Raw genomic sequence first — 18,352 nt, forward strand, 5'->3', positions numbered from 1 at the left:
GGGGGAAGCTCTTCTTTTCTTATCGGCAAACTTTTTCATGCGAGATGAAGCCTGTAAAAGAGAATTTTGGGTCTCTTTCCATATGGTGGAAAGATCACGAGTCACTTCATCCACAGCGGGCAAACCAGAGGGCAAGGGAGTAGGGAGGGGGGGAAGAGGGTGACGGCCGTACACCACGAAAAATGGGGATTTAGCAGAAGATTCAGAGACTCTGAAGTTGTACGAGAACTCGGCCCATGGTAGAAGATCTGCCCAGTCATCCTGGCGGGAGGAAACAAAATGCCGTAAATAGTCACCCAGGACCTGGTTAATTCTTTCTACTTGCCCATTGGATTGAGGATGATAAGCAGAAGAGAAGTTTAATTTAATCTTGAGTTGTTTACAGAGAGCCCTCCAGAACTTTGACACAAATTGGACGCCTCTATCCGAGACGATCTGCGTGGGCAAACCGTGAAGACGAAAAATGTGTACAAAAAATTGTTTTGCCAACTGAGGCGCTGAAGGAAGACCAGGAAGAGGAATAAAATGTGCCATCTTGGAAAATCGATCAACGACCACCCAAACAACAGTGTTGCCACGGGAAGGGGGTAAGTCTGTAATAAAGTCCATACCAATCAGAGACCAAGGCTGTTCGGGGACAGGCAGAGGATGAAGGAGACCAGCAGGCTTCTGGCGAGGAGTCTTATCCCGGGCACAGACAGTACAGGCCCGCACAAAATCAACAACATCCGTCTCCAGAGTCGGCCACCAATAGAAACGAGAGATGAGTTGCAAGGACTTTTTGAAGCCCGCATGGCCTGCGAGGTGGGAGGAGTGACCCCATTTGAGAATCCCGAGACGTTGGCGTGGAGAAACGAAGGTCTTCCCTGGAGGAGTTTGCCTGATGGAGACAGGAGAAGTGGAGATCAGACAGTCAGGAGGAATGATGTGTTGCGGAGAGACCTCTACTTCCGAGGCATCCGAGGAACGAGAGAGAGCATCGGCCCTAATGTTCTTGTCGGCAGGGCGAAAATGAATTTCAAAGTTAAAACGGGCAAAGAACAACGACCACCTGGCCTGGCGAGGATTCAGCCGTTGGGCAGACTGGAGATAGGAGAGATTCTTGTGATCGGTGTAAATGATAACTGGAAATTTTGATCCCTCCAACAGATGCCTCCATTCCTCAAGTGCCAATTTAATGGCCAGTAGTTCTCGATCCCCGATGGAGTAGTTCCTCTCCGCCGGAGAGAAGGTCCTAGAAAAAAAACCACAAGTAACAGCATGCCCGGAAGAATTTTTTTGTAGAAGGACCGCTCCAGCTCCCACTGAGGAGGCATCAACCTCCAATAGGAAGGGTTTAGATGGGTCAGGTCTGGAGAGCACGGGAGCAGAAGAAAAGGCAGACTTGAGCCGTTTAAATGCGTCTTCCGCTTGGGGAGACCAGGACTTAGGATTGGCATTCTTCTTGGTTAAAGCCACGATAGGAGCCACAATAGTGGAAAAATGTGGAATAAATTGTCTGTAATAATTGGCGAACCCCAAAAAATGTTGGATAGCACGGAGTCCGGAGGGGCGTGGCCAATCTAAGACGGCAGAGAGTTTATCTGGGTCCATTTGTAGTCCCTGGCCAGAGACCAAGTATCCTAGGAAAGGAAGAGATTGACATTCAAACAGACATTTCTCCATTTTGGCATAAAGTTGATTGTCTCGAAGTCTCTGAAGAACCATGCGGACATGCTGGCGATGTTCTTCTAAGTTGGCAGAAAAAATCAGAATATCGTCCAGATACACAACAACACAGGAATATAAGAGATCACGAAAAATTTCATTAACAAAGTCTTGGAAGACGGCAGGGGCGTTGCACAGGCCAAAGGGAATGACTAGATACTCAAAGTGTCCATCTCTGGTGTTAAATGCAGTTTTCCATTCGTCCCCCTCCCTGATGCGGATGAGATTATAAGCACCTCTTAAGTTCAGTTTGGTAAAGATGTGGGCACCTTGAAGGCGATCAAAAAGTTCTGAGATAAGAGGTAGGGGGTAGCGGTTCTTTACCGTGATTTTATTAAGTCCGCGGTAATCAATGCAAGGACGTAGGGAGCCATCTTTTTTGGACACAAAGAAAAATCCAGCTCCGGCAGGAGAGGAGGATTTGCGGATAAACCCCTTTTTTAAATTTTCCTGGATGTATTCAGACATAGCAAGAGTCTCTGGGGCGGACAGAGGATAAATTCTGCCCCGGGGTGGAGTAGTGCCCGGGAGGAGGTCAATAGGACAGTCATAAGGCCTGTGAGGAGGTAAAGTCTCAGCTTGTTTTTTACAAAATACGTCAGCATAGTCCATATAAGCCTTAGGGAGACCGGTTACAGGGGGACCCACAGGGTCACGGCAGGGAGTACTGGGAACCGGTTTAAGACAGTCCTTGAAACAAGAAGTACCCCAGCTCTTGATCTCTCCTGTGGACCAATCAAGGGTTGGGGAATGGCGTTGAAGCCACGGTAGTCCAAGGAGAATTTCGGAAGTGCAATTGGAGAGGACCAAAAACTAAATTTTTTCGTGATGAGGTCCGATGCACATTAGGAGGGGCTCCGTGCGGTAACGCACGGTACAGTCCAATCTTTCATTGTTAACACAATTGATGTAGAGGGGTCTGGCGAGACTGGTCACCGGGATGTTGAACCTGTTGATGAGAGAGGCCAAAATAAAATTTCCTGCAGATCCGGAATCCAAGAAGGCCATAGTAGAGAAGGAGAAGGTAGAGGCAGATATCCGCACAGGCACAGTAAGGCGTGGAGACGCAGAGTTGACATCAAGAACTGTCTCACCTTTGTGCGGAGTCAGCGTACGTCTTTCCAGGCGGGGAGGACGGATAGGACAATCCTTCAGGAAGTGTTCGGTACCGGCACAGTACAGGCAAAGATTCTCCATGCGGCGTCGTGTCCTCTCTTGAGGTGTCAAGCGAGACCGGTCAACTTGCATAGCCTCCACAGCGGGAGGCACAGGAACGGATTGCAGAGGACCAGAGGAGAGAGGAGCCGGGGAGAAAAAACGCCTCGTGCGAACAAAGTCCATATCCTGGCGGAGCTCCTGACGCCTTTCGGAAAAACGCATGTCAATGCGAGTGGCTAGATGAATGAGTTCATGCAGGTTAGCAGGAATTTCTCGTGCGGCCAGAACATCTTTAATGTTGCTGATAGGCCTTTTTTAAAGGTCGCGCAGAGGGCCTCATTATTCCAGGATAATTCGGAAGCAAGAGTACGGAATTGGATGGCGTACTCGCCAACGGAAGAATTACCCTGGACCAGGTTCAGCAGGGCAGTCTCAGCAGAAGAGGCTCGGGCAGGTTCCTCAAAGACACTTCGAATTTCCGAGAAGAAGGAGTGTACAGAGGCAGTGACGGGGTCATTGCGGTCCCAGAGCGGTGTGGCCCATGACAGAGCTTTCCCAGACAGAAGGCTGACTACGAAAGCCACCTTAGACCTTTCAGTAGGAAACTGGTCCGACATCATCTCCAAGTGCAGGGAACATTGCGAAAGAAAGCCACGGCAAAACTTAGAGTCCCCATCAAATTTATCCGGCAAGGATAGTCGTAGGCCGGAAGCGGCCACTCGCTGCGGAGGAGGTGCAGGAGCTGGCGGAGGAGATGATTGCTGGAGCTGTGGTAGTAGCTGCTGTAGCATCACGGTCAGTTGAGACAGCTGGTGGCCTTGTTGCGCTATCTGTTGCGACTGCTGGGCGACCACCGTGGTGAGGTCGGCGACAACTGGCAGTGGAACTTCAGCGGGATCCATGGCCGGATCTACTGTCACGATTCGGCTGGCAGGAGGTGGATCCTCTGTGCCAGAGAGGGATTGGCGTGGACCGTGCTAGTGGACCGGTTCTAAGTTACTACTGGTATTCACCAGAGCCCGCCACAAAGCGGGATGGTCTTGCAGCGGCGGTAGTAACCAGGTCGTATCCACTAGCAACGGCTCAACCTCTCTGACTGCTGAAGATAGGCGCGGTACAAGGGAGTAGAGAAGAGCAAGGTCGGACGTAGCAGAAGGTCGGGGCAGGCAGCAAGGATCGTAGTCAGGGGCAACGGCAGGAGGTCTGGAACACAGGCTAGGAACACACTAGGAAACGCTTTCACTGGCACAATGGCAACAAGATCCGGCGAGGGAGTGCAGGGGAAGTGAGGTATACATAGGGAGTGCACAGGTGAACACACTAATTAGACCAACTGCGCCAATCAGTGGCGCAGTGGCCCTTTAAATCGCAGAGACCCGGCGCGCGCGCGCCCTAGGGAGCGGGGCCGCGCGCGCCGGGACAGGACCGATGGAGAGCGAGTCAGGTACGGGAGCCGGGGTGCGCATCGCGAGCGGGCGCCACCCGCATCGCGAATCGCATCCCGGCTGGGGGCGGTATCGCAGCGCACCCGGTCAGTAGATCTGACCCGGGCGCTGCAGTAGCGAGGATGTTGCGAGCGCTCCGGGGAGGAGCGGGGACCCGGAGCGCTCGGCGTAACAATAATTCTGTCCACATAAAAAATGAGGTAATTTAATCAAATAAGAAACCTGTTTATCTTACCACCGAGAGTACTTCTGGAGAAAAGAAAGATGGCTGCCTGGGCCCATGGGAACGCCTGTAGTCATAACCGGTTATCAGAAAAGAATGGGCTTATGGAATCTAGCTTTCTCCCTGGTTCTTCATGGCTCCGCCCCTTCAGGTAGCCTCTAGGAACTTCTGTGATGAGGATGGAGTTCCTCTTTCTGTGTTCCTCAGTTCCCTTGTTTCAGTCCTCCCCTTCTGTCCTCCTTCCACCTGCTTTTAGCTTGTTTTCTTGATCCCACATGGTCAACAGTGTAAACGCAAAAAAATTCCAGACCCTAGCATTGCTAATTTTTGGCCCCATCAAAAAGCCAGAACTACACAAAAAGGTACCATGGAAAACTAAAGCTGCTCATGACACAAAAATAAACTTTAAAGGGGTACTCCGGTGGATAAAATTTTTTTTTAAATCAACTGATGCCAGAAAGTTAAACTGATTTGTAAATTAGAGGAAAAAGGGGATAAGTGCAGCTCACAATTAATACACTAGTCCGAGGTTAACTTGGGTGAGCACCTATACCCTAGGTGCCAAGAAAAAAAGTACCTTTATAGCAGAAAAATTTACCCAAAACCTCAAGGACAGTGTATGTAAATTCTTTGGGGATTGATGAAACAGACAGGGCTTCAATTAACAGTTGTATTTATTAAAATATCACAATAAATAAAATAGTAATAATAAACACCATGTCACGGCTCGGCAGGCTGGAGGTGGATCCTCTGTGTCAGAGAGGGTTTGGCGAGGACCGTGTCGGTGGACCGGTTCTAAGTAGCTACTGGTTTTCACCAGAGCCCGCCGCAAAGCGGGATGGTCTTGCAGCGGCGGTAGCAACCAGGTCGTATCCACCGGCAACGGCTCAACCTCTCTGACTGCTGAGATAGGCATGGTACAAGGGATAAGGCAAGAGCAAGGTCGGACGTAGCAGAAGGTCAGGGCAGGCAGCAAGGATCGTAGTCAGGGGCAACGGCAGGAGGTCTGGAACACAGGCTAGGAACACACAAGGGAACGCTTTCACTAGGCACAAGGGCAACAAGATCCGGCGAGGGAGTGCAGGGGAAGTGAGGTATAAGTAGGGAGTGCACAGGTGGAAACTAATCAAGCTAATTGGGAAGATTGGGCCAGGCACCATCATTGGTGCACTGGCCCTTTAAATCTAGAGAGCTGGCGCGCGCGCGCCCTAGAGAGCGGAGCCGCGCGCGCCAGAGCATGACAGCCGGGGACCGGGACAGGTAAGTGACTTGGGACGCGATTCGCGAGCGGGCGCGTCCCGCTGTGCGAATCGCATCCCCGACGGCCATGTCAGTGCAGCGCTCCCGGTCAGCGGGACTGACCGGGGCGCTGCAGGGAGAGAGACGCCGTGAGCGCTCCGGGGAGGAGCGGGGACCCGGAGCGCTCGGCGTAACAGTACCCCCCCCTTGGGTCTCCCCCTCTTCTTGGAGCCTGAGAACCTGAGGATAAGACTTTTGTCCAGGATGTTGTCCTCAGGTTCCCAAGATCTCTCCTCTGAGCACTCAAGTACAAAGGGTCCAAGATAACGTGGTCCGAGATTAAAACTGGGGACACGGAAGCGGATATACTTGGTGGAGAGCCACACAAAAACAGGAGGAGTTCTTCTTTTTTCTTCGGCAAGCTTCTTTACCCGGGATGAGGCTAGTATGAGGGACTTTAGAGTCTTTTTCCAGATGGTGGCGAAGCCCCGGGAAACCACATCAACAGCGGGCACACAAGAAGGCGTGGGGGTGGGGAGGGAGGGAAGAGGGTCAAGCTTGGCACGGGGCAGAGTGTTAACAGGACGGGGGCTGTGAGGAGGAGACACAGCATAGTCCAGATAGGCCTTGGGGAGACCAGGTAAAGGAGGAGACACAGAGGTTTGACTGACGGGACTGGGAGCAGACGTGAGGCATTTTCTGTGGCAAGAAGCACCCCCGCTCTTGATCTCCCCGGTGGTCCAGACAAGGGTAGAGGAGTGGCGTTGGAACCATGGCAGACCGAGGAGGACTTCAGAGGAGCATTTGGGCAAAACAAAAAGTTCAATTTTTCCGAGATACAGTTCCATGCTCAATCGCACAGTGCAGTATAGAAGTAAATCTTCTTTCTTTCTGCGGCGAGTCCTCTCTTCAGGGGTCAGGCGAGACCGATCCACTTGCATAGCCTCCTCGGCGGGAGACACAGGGGTGGATTGCAAAGGATACTGTGAGAGAGGTGCTCCGAGCGGTGTGGCACATGGCAGGGCCTTCCCAGGCAGGAGACCACGGCAGAGTCTAGAGTCCCCATCAAATTTGTCCGGCAGGGACAAGCAGGGGTTGGGAGCGGCCGGTCGCTGCGGAGGAGCTGCAGGAGCCGGCGGAGGAGATGGTTGTTGCTGTTGCAGCTGCTGTGTCTGTGACTGAAGTAGCTGTATCTGCGGCAGCAGCTGCTGTATCTGTGACTGAAGTTGCTGTGTCACGGTGGTCAAGTATGACAGCTGGTGATTTCGTTGGGTGATCATTAGGGATTGCTGGGCGATCACCGTGGAAATGTCGGCAAGACTTGACAGCGGCACCTCAGCGGAATCCATGGCCGGATCTACTGTCACGGCTCGGCAGGCTGGAGGTGGATCCTCTGTGTCAGAGAGGGTTTGGCGAGGACCGTGTCGGTGGACCGGTTCTAAGTAGCTACTGGTTTTCACCAGAGCCCGCCGCAAAGCGGGATGGTCTTGCAGCGGCGGTAGCAACCAGGTCGTATCCACCAGCAACGGCTCAACCTCTCTGACTGCTGAGATAGGCATGGTACAAGGGATAAGGCAAGAGCAAGGTCGGACGTAGCAGAAGGTCAGGGCAGGCAGCAAGGATCGTAGTCAGGGGCAACGGCAGGAGGTCTGGAACACAGGCTAGGAACACACAAGGGAACGCTTTCACTAGGCACAAGGGCAACAAGATCCGGCGAGGGAGTGCAGGGGAAGTGAGGTATAAGTAGGGAGTGCACAGGTGGAAACTAATCAAGCTAATTGGGAAGATTGGGCCAGGCACCATCATTGGTGCACTGGCCCTTTAAATCTAGAGAGCTGGCGCGCGCGCGCGCGCCCTAGAGAGCGGAGCCGCGCACGCCAGAGCATGACAGCCGGGGACCGGGACAGGTAAGTGACTTGGGACGCGATTCGCGAGCGGGCGCGTCCCGCTGTGCGAATCGCATCCCCGACGGCCATGTCAGTGCAGCGCTCCCGGTCAGCGGGACTGACCGGGGCGCTGCAGGGAGAGAGACGCCGTGAGCGCTCCGGGGAGGAGCGGGGACCCGGAGCGCTCGGCTTAACACACCAGTTCCCCTCACAGGGCCCTATGGGGGGATCTAACAATAGCTAAGAATTAACTAAAATATTTTCGATGCCACTAAAAATTAATTTGTGTGATCACCTTGTAAAATATATATATCATATAGATATAGCTAACAATAAGTAATTCTCTGAAAGGATGTTAAGAAATAACAATTATCATATAACAATGTTGCTAAAATGTCTTTCAATGAAAATGAATGGCAGTAAAAAACAGTGTTGCAGTACTATCCTCTAATAAGGAAGATGTAGCAGAGTTGCGGTATCCTCAGGATAAATAGTATTATTAGTCCCAGCAGAGTATATAAAAAAAAACCCTGTGACGTCACACGCTGAATCCACGAGGTAACCCTGTGACGTCACACGCTGAATCCACGAGGCTGAGGCGCTGCAGCGTGTCGGTGAACCGGCTCACAGTCTCCCATCTGACCCGGCACCAACGTGGACTGATCTCCATCAAATTACCGGTGAGCGCTTAATCATTATATCGAGAGCGCTGTTTATTCCTGTGCATACAGACGGGCGGCTTTTACAACAGGTCCGATGCCATCCGGGCCAGCTGCCATCACCACTGGCAACATTCATCTATAGTCAGCGCTTGCCAGCGCAGACAACTATCAGCGCACAAAGCCCATAGACTGTCATTCATTTTTTTATATACTCTGCTGGGACTAATAATACTATTTATCCAGAGGATACCGCAACTCTGCTACATCTTCCTTATTAGAGGATAATACTGCAACACTGTTTTTTACTACCATTTATTTTCATTGAAAGACATTTTAGCAACATTGTTATATGATAATTGTTATTTCTTAACATCCTTTCAGTGAATTACTTATTGTTAGCTATATCTATATGATATATATCTTTTACAAGGTGAACACACACATTTATTTTTAGTGGCATCGAAAATATTTTAGTTAATTCTTAGCTATTGTTAGATCCCCCCATAGGGCCCTGTGAGGGGAACTGGTGTTTATTATTACTATTTTATTTATTGTGATATTTTAATAAATACAACTGTTAATTTCATCAATCCCCAAAGAATTTACATACACTGTCCTTGAGGTTTTGGGTAAATTACTTCTATTAAAAAATCTTTACCCTACCAGTACTTTTTAGCAACTGTATGCTACAGAGGAAATTCTTTTCTTTTTGAATTTCTTTTTTGTCTTGTCCACAGTGCTCTGTGCTGACACCTCTGTCCATGTCAGGAACTGTCCAGAGCAGCATAGGTTTGCTATGGGGATTTTCTCCCGCTTTGGACAGTTCCTGATACGAGCATCAGGTGTCAGCAGAGAGTACTGTGGACAAGACAAAAAACGAAATTAAAAAAAATAAAAGAATTTCCTCTGTAGCATACAGCTGCTAAAAAGTACTGGAAGGGTAAAGATTTTTTAATAGAAGTAATTTATAAATCAGCTTAAAGGGGTACTCTGGTGAAAACATTTTTTCTTTTAAATCAACTGGTGGCAGAAAGTTAAACATATTTGTAAATTACTTCTATTAAAAAATCTTAATCCTTCCTGTACTTATTACCTGCTGAATACTACAGAGGAAATTCTTTTCTTTTTGGAATGCTCTCTGATGACATCATGAGCACAGTTCTCTCTGCTGACGTTATTATAATAATGCTTTATTTATTGTTGTCCTCAGTGGGATTAGAACCCAAGTCCCCAGCACTGCAAGGCAGCAGTGCTAACCACTGAGCCACCATGCTGCCCTTAGCATACATCTGCTATGCATGGTTGCTAATATGGACAGACATGTCAGCAGAGAGCACTGTGCTCGTGATGTCATCAGTGTGCCAAAAAGAAAGGAATTTCCTCTGTAGAATTCAGCAGCTAATAAGTACTGGAAGGATTAAGATTTTTTAATAGAAGTAATTTACAAATATAATACAGGCAAAAAACAGAGATATCAATGTCCGGCACTGCTGCTGACCACCGAAAAGGACCTGGATCTAGGATGAATAGGAGTAATCCCCGAAGCTGAGGTAGTGCTCTGACTTGTTAGACGAGTCAAATACAATGTGCAAGGAGAAGGTGAAAAAGTCGGCAGACTCACCAAGGCTTCTTTTTTCAGGGTTGCTTCTTTATTAAATACTCACATACAAAACTTTGTGCGAAAGGGGAGAGAGGATCACATGGAGGGGGGTATTCACTGTCTGGCGACAGAATCTGTTTCACTCGATTACCGAGTGAAACAGATTCTGTTGCCAGGCAGTGAATACCCCCCTCCATGTGATCCTCTCTCCCCTTTCGCACAAAGTTTTGTATGTGAGTATTTAATAAAGAAGCAACCCTGAAAAAAGAAGCCTTGGTGAGTCTGCCGACTTTTTCACCTTCTCCTTGCACATTGTAATTTACAAATATGTTCAACTTTCTGCCACCAGTTGATTTAAAAGAAAAAAAGGTTTCCACCGGAGTACCCATTTAACCCCCTGGGGACGGAGCCCATTAGGACCCTAAGGACGGGAGAATTTTTTGCAAATCTGACCACTGTCCCTTTAAGCATCAATAACTCTGGGATGCTTTTACTTATAAATTTGATTCAGAGACTGTTTTTTTCGTGACCTATTCTACATTATGGTAGTGGTAAATTTCCGTCGATACTTGCATCATTTCTTGGTGAAACATTCAAAAATTTTATGAAAAATGTAAAAATTTGGCATTTTTCTAACTTTGAAGCTCTCTGCTTGTAAGGACTATAGACATTCCAAATAAATGATATATTGATTCACAAATACAATATGTCTACTTTATGTTTACATCATAAAATTGATGAGTTTTTACTTTTGGAGGACATCAGAAGGCTTCAAAGTTCAGCAGCAATTTTCCAATTTTTCACAACATTTTCAAAATCGGAATTTTTCAGGGACCAGTTCAGTTTTGGAGGGCCTTCAAATTAGAAATACCCCACAAATGACCCCATTATAAAAACTGCACCCCTCAAAGTATCCAAAATGACATTCAGTAAGTTTGTTAACCCTTTAGGTGTTTCACAGGAATAGCAGCAAAGTGAAGGAGAAAATTCTAAATCGTCATTTTTTACACTCGCATGTTCTTGTAGACCCAGTTTTTTAATTTTTACAAGTGGTAATAGGAAAAAAGGCCCCCAAAATTTGTAACCCAATTTCTCTTGAGTAAGGAAATACCTCATATGTGTATGTCAAGTGTTTGGCGGGCGCAGTAGAGGACTCAGAAAGGAAGGAGCAACAATGGGATTTTGGAGAGTGAATTTTGCAGAAATGGTTTTTGAGGGGCATGTCACCTTTAGGAAGACCCTATGGTGCCAGAACAGCAGAAAAACCCTCACATGACGTACCATTTTGGAAACTACACCCCTAAAAGGCACGTAACAAGGGGTCCAGTGAGCCTTAACACCTCACAGGTGTTTGACGACTTTTCGTTAAAATCGGATGTGTAAATGAAAAATTTTTCACTAAAGTGCAATTTTTCCCCCAAATTTACCATTTTTACAAAAGGTAATGGGAGAAACTGCCCCCCAAAATTTGCAACCCCATCTCTTCTGAGTATGGAAATACCCCATGTTAGGACGTAAAATGCTCTGCTGGCGCACTACAATGCTCAGAAGAGAAGGAGCGCCATTGGGCTTTTGGAAAGCGAATTCGTTTGGAATGGTAGTCAGGGGCCATGTGCATTTACAAAGCCCCCCGTGGTGCCAGAACAGTGGACCCCCCCACATGTGACTCCATTTTGGAAACTACACCCCTCACAGAATTTAATATGGGGTGCAGTGAGTATTTACACCCCACTGGCGTTTGACAGATCTTTGGAACAGTGGGCTGTGCAAATGAAAAATAAAATTTTTCATTTTGGCGGACCACTGTTCCAAAAATCTGTCAGACACCTGTGGGGCGTAAATGCTCACTCCTTAATACATTACATTAGGGGTGTAGTTTCCAAAATGGGGTCACATGTGGGGGGGGGGGGGGTCCATAGTTCTGGCACTATGGGGGCTTTGTAAACACACGTGGCCTTTAATTCCGGACAAATTTTCTCTTCAAAATCCCAATGGCGCTCCTTCTCTTCTGAGCATTGTAGTTTGCCCGCAGAGCACTTTACATCCACATATGGGGCATTTTCTTACTCAGAGGAAATGGGGTTACACATTTTGGGGGGCTTTTTTCCTATTTTCCCTTGTGAAAATGAAAAATTTAGGGTAACATCAGCATTTTAGTGAAAACTTTATTTTTTTTCATTTTCTCATCCAAATTTAATGAAAATTCTTCAAACACCTGTGGGGTGCTAAGGCTCACTATACCCCTTGTCACGTTCCGTGAGGGGTGTAGTTTCCAAAATTGGGTCACATGTGGGTATTTATGTTTTTGCGTTTATGTCAGAACCGCTGTAAAATCAGCCACCCCTGTGCAAATCACCAATTTAGGCCTTAAATGCATATAGCGCTCTCTCACTCCTGAGCCTTGTTGTGCGCCCGCAGAACATTTTACGCCCACATATGGGGTATTTCCGTACTCAGGAGAAATTGCGTTACAAATTTTCGGGGGTCTTATTTTCCTTTTACTGCTTGTGAAAATAAAAAGTATCAGGCACCACCAGCATGTTAGTGTAAAAAAACAGGCTGGTTTACACTAACAGGCTGGTGTAGCCCCCAACTTTTCCTTTTCATAAGGGGTAAAAGGATAAAAAGCCCCCCAAAATTTGTAGTTCAATTTCTCCCGAGTACGGAAATACCCCATATGTGGCCCTAAACTATTTCCCTGAAATACGACAGGGCTCTGAAGTGAGAGAGCGCCATGCGCATTTGAGGACTAATTTAGGGATTGCATAGGGGTGGACATAGGGGTATTCTACACCAGTGATTCCCAAACAGGGTGCCTCCAGCTGTTGCTAAATTCCCAGCATGCCTGGACAGTCAGTGGCTGTCTAGAAATGCTGGGAGTTGTTATTTTGCAACCACTGGAGGCTCCTGGAAACACTGCCGCATGATACGTTTTTCATTTTTATTGGGGTGGGGGACAGTGTAAGGGGGTGTATATGTTGTGTTTTACCCATTATTATGTGTTAGTGTAGTGTTTTTAGGGTACATTCGCACTGGCGTGTTACAGTAAGTTTCCCGCTAGGAGCTTGCGCTGTGGCGAAAAATTTACCGCAGCCCAAACTTGAAGCAGGAAACTTACTATAAACCTGCCCGTGTGAATGTACCCTGTAAGTTCACATGTGGAGGCAAACAACTCCCAGCATGTACTGACTGAGGAGTTGTACTTTTGCAACAGCTGGAGGCACACTGGTTGGAAAACCTTCAGTTAGGTTCTGTTGCCTAACTCAGTATCTTCCAACCAGTGTGCCTCCAGCTGTTGCGAAACTACAACTCCCAGCATGTACTGATCGCCGAAGGGCATGCTGGGAGATGTAGTTATGCAATAGCTGGAGGTACGCAACTACAACTCCCAGCATGCCAAGACAGATGTTTGCGGTTTGGGCATGCTGGGATTTGCAGTTTTGCAACATCTGGAGGGCTACAGTTTATAGACCACTGATCAGTGATCTCCAAACTGTGACCCTTGAGAAGTTGCAAAACTACAAATCCCAGCATGCCCAGACAGCAAAGAGCTGTTTGGGCATGCTAGGAGTTGTAGTTTTGCAAGATCTGGAGGGATACACTTTAGAGACCACTGTGTAGTGGTCTCAAACTGCAGTCCTCCAGCTGTTGCAAAACTACATATTCCAGCATGCCCAACAGCAAACAGCTGTCTGGGCATGCTGGGAGTTGTAGTTTTGAAACATCTAGAGGGCTACAGGTTAGAGAGCACTGTATAATGGTCTCAGACTGAAGCCCCCCAGATATTGCTAGGCAACTTACCGGCTTCCATCGGATCCAGGGAGCCGTCCTCTTCTGCCGCCCGCCGATCACAGTCACTCCGCTTCCTACGGACGGGTTAGTGATCTTCGGCGCCAGTCCTCTTCGTTTTCCATGTTCTGCCCCGCCTATTATGGGTGGGCAGGACGGGGAAAACAAAAGTAACCCCCCCCCCCCCCGATCTGCTATTGGTAGTCAAGTCTAGACCACCAATAGCAAGGATAGGAGGGGTGGCACCCCTGCCACCTCACTCCTATCCCTTCAGGGGGATCGTGGGTGTCTTAGACAACCACGAATCCCCTTATATTCTGGGTCAACGGGTCACCATAGACCCTTAATGACCCGGAATCGGCGCAAATCGCAAGTGTGAATTCACTTGCGATTTGCGCCGACATGGGGGGGGGGGGGGGTATGATGACCCCCCTAGGCATTTGATTGATATCAGCAGTCATCCCGGTCCGGTCCCCGCCCGGCGGGGACCAAAATTCCCACGGGCGGATGGATACGCCCTTCGTCCTTAAGTACCAGGATGCAAGGGCGTATGCATACGCCCTTCGTCCCCAACAGGTTAAAGTTTATTTTTGTGTCATGAGCAGCTTTAGTTTTCCATGGTACCTTTTTGTGTAGTTCTGGCTTTTTGATGGGGTCAAAAATCAGCAATTCTAGGGTCTGGAATTTTTTTTGCGTTTACGCTGTTGACCATGTGGGATCAGGAAAACAAGCTAAAAGCAGGTGTAAGGACCTCATTTCCAGACCTCCTATCCCGTCCCTATATCCCATCCCCATATCTAATCCTCATATCCCATCCTTAGGTGGGGCTGAGTTGTCATGAAAATATTGTAAGCTGAAAATAAAAAGGGGTTTGGCTAAAAGGGTGGGAGTGTCTTTGCAAGATTGGGTACGGAATGCAGGGAGGGTGTGGCTAGCCAGCCGGACTGATGCAAAGCGGAGCTTGTGGAGTAAGGCACCAGAAGTAATATATACTTGCATGGGACTTGGAACAAAAACACCATCCTTCCCATATGTGGGTAGGTTATGGGTTAATTTAACTATTATATATTTTTATTTGAAAAACAAGTAACATGTGACCAAGTAATATTGAAATATCTTCAGCCGTACGGAAGTTATGCTGGAACATATATTTCCCATAAATTTGCATTGGACTATAAAGGGGTACTCTGGCCCTAATAGCATAGGGCATAGCACTGATCAGTATTATTGGTGATCTCCTGTTCTGGTCTGCTGGAAGGCAGATCAGTGCAGAAGACCCCGGGAGACGGACAGAGGCAGGTGAGGGGACCTCCGTCCGCCATCTTAGCTGCTCTGTTCTTCGCGGCAGTGCTGCGGGCGATCAGATCAGCCATTATAAGTGCCGCACTGCTACAGATGCCGTGATCTGTATTGACAACGGCACCTGAGGGGTTAATGGCAGACATCTGTGCGATTGCTGATGTCCGCCATTACCGGCGGGTCCGCTGCTGCTGACAGCTGCCGGAACCCCCCGGGAACGTATGGCGCTGTGCGCTAAGAGGTGCTATGCAGCGCCGTACATTTACGGTGCATGTCCTTAAGGGGTTAATTTTCATCATGGGTATACCTCAACTATGAGAGACATAATGAGAAAAAAAAATCCATAAAATCACATTGTCTGATTTTTAAGGAATGTATTTACAAATTATTGTGGAAAATAAGTATTTGGTCAATAGCAAAAGTTAATCTGAATACTTTGTTATATACCCTTTGTTGGCAATGACAGAGGTCAAACTTTTTCTGTAAGTCTTCACAAGGTTTTCACACATTGTTGCTGGTATTTTGGCCCATTCCTCTAAGCAGATCTGTTCTAGAGTAGTGATGTTTTGGGTCTGTCGCTGGGCAACACAGACTTTCAACTCCCCCCAAAGGTTTTCTATGGGGTTGAGATCTGGAGACTGGCTAGGCCACTCCAGGACCTTGAAATGCTTCTTACGAAGCCACTCACATGGCCTCATTCATTCTTTCCTTTACAAGGATCAGTCATCCTGGTCCTTTTGCGGAAAAACAGCCCTAAAACATTATGTTTCCACCCCCATGCTTTTTAGTAGCAGTATTCTTTGGATGCAGCTCAGCATTCTTTCTCCTCCAAACATGACGAGTTGAGTTTTTACAAAAAAAGTTCTACTGTTTTCATCTGACCATATGACATTCTCCCAATCCTCTTCTGGATCATCCAAATGCTCTCTAGCAAACTTCAGATGGGCCCGGACGCGTACTGGCTTAAGCAAGGGACACGTCTGGCACTGCAGCCGGGTACCCAATGTTCAAATACATATTTTCACTGGATAACCCTTTAATGCATGACATAAGCATGATTACATGGTGACATGCAACAATATGTGCAAGAGTATCCCACTAACAGGTGGTATGGCACTCGAGGCACTCACAGCCAAGATGTGCAGTTTATTAAATTACTATAATGTCTAGATAAAAGCTACCAGAACTTGAGTATAATATAGCAATAAGATAACACCACACTCATTAGCAGAATACTTTAATACAGTCGGATAATTTTGATAAATTCACTATAATAGCAGCCATCTGAAAGAAAAAAAAAATACAGATACAGCCACAAGGAAACACAAAGTCAAACATATTATTTACATCAATTTACAACCTGCTTAACTATGTCCAACTTTTTATTTCTTGGTTACATCAATGATACCAAAACACAACACAGTCTAAATACAAAATAAACATTATGCACAGTACAGAAAAATGAATACCTAGAAATAAAACAAAAACTAAAAGACAGTTCTGAGGTGCACCTCATTTACAGGACCTGAAATGTATCCTGATCATGGTGGCAATAACCATGAATAATTTCATAAATATTTTTAGAACTACAGAAATAAAGATGCACATGGGCTATAAAACACCGTTTGAAAATAAAGTGACAAATTCTTGAGCCTAATTTTTTAATGCAGCAGCACCAGAGAACACACTATTGCCACCTTAAAACTTATCTGGAGATTGCGATTAGACACTCCGGATACTGCTGATTTGGGATACGTTTTAAATTGGCGATGTTCTTCTTTAGTAAAAATTTAAGTTGATCAGTCACCATGCAACCTTTCAATTCACTGTCCAGGCATCCAGAATTTCTTGTCTGATCATGTTCATTTACCACAGGGAAATGGTCTTAAGCAGGGGGAGTACATCCTTTTTGTGGTTTAAGGGCTGCCCAATTATATTGTGATGCTTTTAAAATCAACTGGTGCCGGAAAATTACTTCTATTTAAAAATCTAAACCCTTCCAGTACTTATCAGCTGCTGTCTACCATAGAGTAAGTTATGTAGTTTCCAGTCTGACCACAGTGCTCTCTGCTGCCACCTGTGGGTGGCAGGGGGGGGGGGGATGAGGGATGTTTCTTCCCTTCCCTGCTGGTAGCAGGAGGGAGGTTCAGGCTCTATAGAGTGGCCGCTCACCTTAAGCGTATAGGAAATACGCATATCACCCAGTGTAGGGGTATGGAATGAATCTGGATCCTGTGCAGCCTAAGGTCCAGGAGTACCAGCCGGTGTCCTGTAGATAACTGGGATATGGATGAGGAGAAAAAAAACCTTTGCCAGCAGGTGCTCAGAGGTCCATGGAAGATATCACACTTGAGTCACGTGAATAAAGTATAGGCAATTTTATTGATGTACAGCAATCACGCATTTCAGAGTACACACTACCCCTTCAGATTGACATAGTACATAGATGTACGAAATGACTCATTGCTGTAAATCAATAAAGCAATGACGCCTTTCAGGGTACACTGTCAATCTGAAGGGGTAGTGTGTACCCCGAAAGGCGTCATTGCTTTATTGATTTACAGCAATGACGCATTTCGGGGTATACACTACCCCTTCAGATTGACATAGTACATCTATGTACTATGTCAATCTGAAGGGGTAGTGTGTACCCTGAAACGAGTCATTGCTGTACATCAATAAAGTTGCCTATACTTTATTCACGTGACTCAAGTGTGATATCTTCCACGGACCTCTGAGCACCTGCTGGCAAAGGTTTTTTTCTCCTCATCCATACCCATATCTCATGTCAGGAACTGTCCAGAGTAGGAGCAAATAAATCCTCATAGCAAACCTCTCCTGCTCTGGACTGTTCCTGACCTGGACAGAGGTGTCAGCAGAGAGCACTGTGGTCAGACTGATAAAAAAAAAAACACCATTCAACTTCCTCTGGAACATACAGCAGCTAATAAGTACTGGAAGGATTAATATTTTTAAATAGAAGTAATTTACAAAATCTGTTTAACTTTCTGGATCCAGTTGATAAAATAAATAAATAAATAAAAATAAAATTGTTTTAAACCGCAGTACCCCTTTAACTGTTTACGTAACTCTCAGTGCCTCACAAGGCAGCTTAAGAATTTGAAGACTCATTTGCCACAGATGTGGAAACCTGTATCTCACACTGACATTATAAGCTGTAATATAGTAAAGACTATTCGTTTATAAATGTAATTGTCCCTCTGATATGTGAATGCTGCATGGAGGCTCTTTAGATAGGAAATACAGTCAAAAAGTACAATGGTTAGATCGGTAGAACTGGATCTTAACCCATAACTTACTTTTGAGAATAAAATTGCTTTAAC

This window comes from Hyla sarda, chromosome 1 (assembly GCF_029499605.1).
Source record: "Hyla sarda isolate aHylSar1 chromosome 1, aHylSar1.hap1, whole genome shotgun sequence".
In the NCBI taxonomy this organism is placed as follows: domain Eukaryota; kingdom Metazoa; phylum Chordata; class Amphibia; order Anura; family Hylidae; genus Hyla; species Hyla sarda.